This window comes from Gossypium raimondii, chromosome 7 (genome assembly GCF_025698545.1).
Source record: "Gossypium raimondii isolate GPD5lz chromosome 7, ASM2569854v1, whole genome shotgun sequence".
Lineage (NCBI taxonomy): Eukaryota > Viridiplantae > Streptophyta > Magnoliopsida > Malvales > Malvaceae > Gossypium > Gossypium raimondii.
In genome coordinates this window covers 16,367,768-16,371,466 of record NC_068571.1, presented here as the reverse complement: position 1 = coordinate 16,371,466, position 3,699 = coordinate 16,367,768, and positions in this window count along the sequence as shown.

The window sequence follows — 3,699 nt, the reverse complement described above, 5'->3', positions numbered from 1 at the left end:
AGTACGTCCTCGAGTTTTGCGCCTCCAACTGTTCAGCTAAAAAATAATATCTTATAATATAAAAATTTAAAACAAAAATCAATAATAAAAGTCAACATGCATGTAAATTAAAGTTAACATTACTTTGAATTTCTGCAGGTTCGTCAGTTGTATTTGGAACATTCGAAGATCCAATAATAGTCTGTTGTTCACTATTTGTTTCTTCCAACTTTGGAGGATTTTGAATAATACTTAGATCTCGCAATCTTCTTCTAGGTATTTTATCTGCAATACACATAAAATAGTTGAAATATTAGTAACTAATTATAACAATAATAGTACATATAAAATAGTTGAAATATTTAACAAGATCAAGATTTAAATTATAATATTACATATAATTAGAAAATCGTAAAATCTTACTACATCATGATTCGTAAATATCTTCATCCACATCGTGGCAAACCCATTGAAATTGTGTACTAGTACTAAGGATAGTTTCATTTAAGTTTTGTTCTGGAAAAGACAAAGTTTCTGATCTTTCGTCGATGTCATCTCTACTTTCATTCATCATGTCAACAAGTCTCTAAGGGTGTTACGAAGTACAACGTACCAACCCTAATCAGTTGGATCTTTCAAGTAAAAAACTTGTTTGACTTGAGAAGAAAATACATACGACTCATCTATCAATTGTTGTCTAGTGTGAATTAATCGAGAGAAGTTCACCATTGTAAAACCAAATTGATCTTTTTTAATTCCGCGAGCAGTATTAACATCAGCCCGATCACATCGAAATAAGACAACCTTTTGTTTGTCATAGTAATCCAACTCAATAATGTCAGAAAGAAGCCCGTAATACTCCACATTTCCCTCATCAAGATTACTATCCCTAGCACTAGCATAACTTGTAATTGAATAATTAACAACTATTCCACAATTTTGAGTCCTCCTCAATCTTTCACGAGATTTTGTATGAAACCTGAATCCACAACAGGATCACGCCGAATCCCATGTCAACTAGATCAAGTCGACTCTAAATATTGTCTTTCAATTTTCTATCAATATTAAGAATTGTCCCAATAATGTTCTCGCAAACATTCTTTTCAATATGTATGACATCAAGATTGTGTCGCAAAATGTGATACTTCCAATAAGGCAACTCAAAAAATATTTTTTTCCACAAGTTCGCCTCATTAGGATCATCCTCTTCATCAAATTCATCATCAATCTGCTGGTCAATAACATCAACATAGGCCTCCATCGGTCTTCTCTTTGTTTGCATGTTGGGTGGTTGGTTCATCTTCCCATAACCGAAATTGATATCTTTTAACATGAACAAGATTTTAGATCCAATGGTCTGCTCAGGAGTTTCTCTGAACTCTTCAGTACCATTAAATAGAGTCTTGTAACAACCCGATTTAGACCCTAGTCAGACAGTGGTTTTGAGACCACGAATCCGAGTTAAAAAAATATTTTACAATTGCTTTTGGTGTTTACAATATGTGAATTAATATGTGTGAAAATTTCGTGTGAAAATTTTATCGTTTGTGTGCTCAATTTGATAAAAGGACTTAATCGCGTAAAATGAAAAGTAGCATGCTATAAGTTAAAGTGCTTATTTGCTTTATTTCATTAAAGGTGAGGTCCTTATATTGTGATTTGACCATTGAATAATTGAGTGGACAAAGATAGACAATCATTAAGTGTTCTATTTATGATTTATTAATGGACATTTTGGTAATTAAATAGAAATGGTTAATTAAATAAACAAAACAAAAAAGAGCCATGCATTCTCATCTTTTGGGCCAAAAGTTGAAGGAAAAAGAAACCATGGTTGCTTAAATATTCCGGCACCTTTAAATCTTGATTTAGGTATGTTTTTTGCTCGATTTTTGATGATTTTTATGTTTTTGAGATCATTGCTTCGTATTCTAGCTAGCCCATGCCCTAACTTTTGGAATTTATGATGAACTTGTGATTTGCCATTGATGATAGCTTGATATTTTTGTTGTTTGATGATGAAAAATAAATAATTGTTGATAGATTAATATGTTTAATTAAATAATTTTTGAAAAAAAATGTATATTAAGGATTAAATTGTGAAATTTGTAAATTGAAGGGTCAAATTATGAAGTAATTTGAATAAATGGGCTGCTAAGGACCTAAGGTAAATTCGGCCTAACATGGGTTTGTGGAAATTTTAAGTAATTTGTGTTATTTTGAAATAGGGACTAAATTATAAAAATGTGAAATATTAGGGGCTAAAATGAAAAATGCCAAAATAATGTATTTTTGGATAAAATTGAATGATATGTTATTAAACAAGCCAAATTTGAATTGATTTAGATCAAAAAAAGAGGAGATCGGATTTGGGTCGGGGAAAAATTAAAAAATTTCGAATGGTTGTCCGGTTCATTCGTGTCCGTACGAGGTAAGTTCATAAGTGAATAAATGTCATTAAATTATAATGTATATGTATTAAATATGTCGCATTAAATTACTATGTTTATATGTATTCATGTCGCATTGATATAAACATGTGAGAATTAAATACAAGCTTGAATCGATCAAATTACGACGTCCGAAAGTCTCATACGAACCATAGGAATAGTTAAGATACATATGTCATGACATAGGATTCCGATATGTGATTTCGTGTAAGACCACGTCTGGGACATTGGCCTCGATTTGAGATTTACGTGTAAGATCATGTCTAGGACATCGGCATCGTATACGATTTCATGTAAGACCCTGTCTGGGATAGTGGCATCAATATTTGATTACATGTAAGACCACGTCTGGGACGCTGGCATTGTAAGAGCTTCCAAGCTATCCGAGTATCCTTATTGATTCTAAAAGGTTCAACGGGAAATATCGAGAAATGAATTACTATGTAAAATTATATCCGATTCAGGTACGTACGAAGTGTATACGATATTCAAGAATGAAAGGTGAATATGTTTCAAATGACAATATGTGAAATACATGACAATGAATGAAATGAATGTATATAAATGAACGTGGTGATATATATGCTCGTTATATGAAATTGTAATGAAATAAGCTTAATTATATTTAAGAGTTCGAATACCATGAAATTGTGGTCCTATGTTTCGAACATGGGATTTATGAAACATGAAAGATGGTTTGAGGCATGGTTAGTTTGGTTTGAAACATAATTAGATAAATGTTATTGATAAGGTTAAATTATTAAATATGTTATGTATATGTGAAAGAGTTAAATAAGCACGTTTTTGATTTGTTGGTTATGTGTTTTGTATGACCGAATGTGATATATTTGAATATGGAATATATATGGTTTGAACAGTGGAATTATGAAGCATGTGTAATATGGCTTTGATGTATGGTAGTTAATTTGAATTTTGAGTTGATAAATGAGATTGAAATGGTTGAATTTGAAAGCATGGTTTATATGTTCATTGATAAATAAGATAAGTGAAGTTACTTAATGTGATCATAAGAATTTACGAGTATGATGAATGAAATGGTTGAGATTTGCTAAATTCGGCCTAGTCAAATTGAATTATAATATCGTTGAGATGATTTATTTGCTTATGGCTTACTAAGCTTTCAAAGCTTACTCTATGTATTTTTCCTATGTTTATAGAGTTTCGAAGACTTGCTCGGGTTGGAAGTCATAGGAGACCTCATCACACTATCTGATTATCGCTTCGGTAAATATAAGCTTTGAGTTTTTGG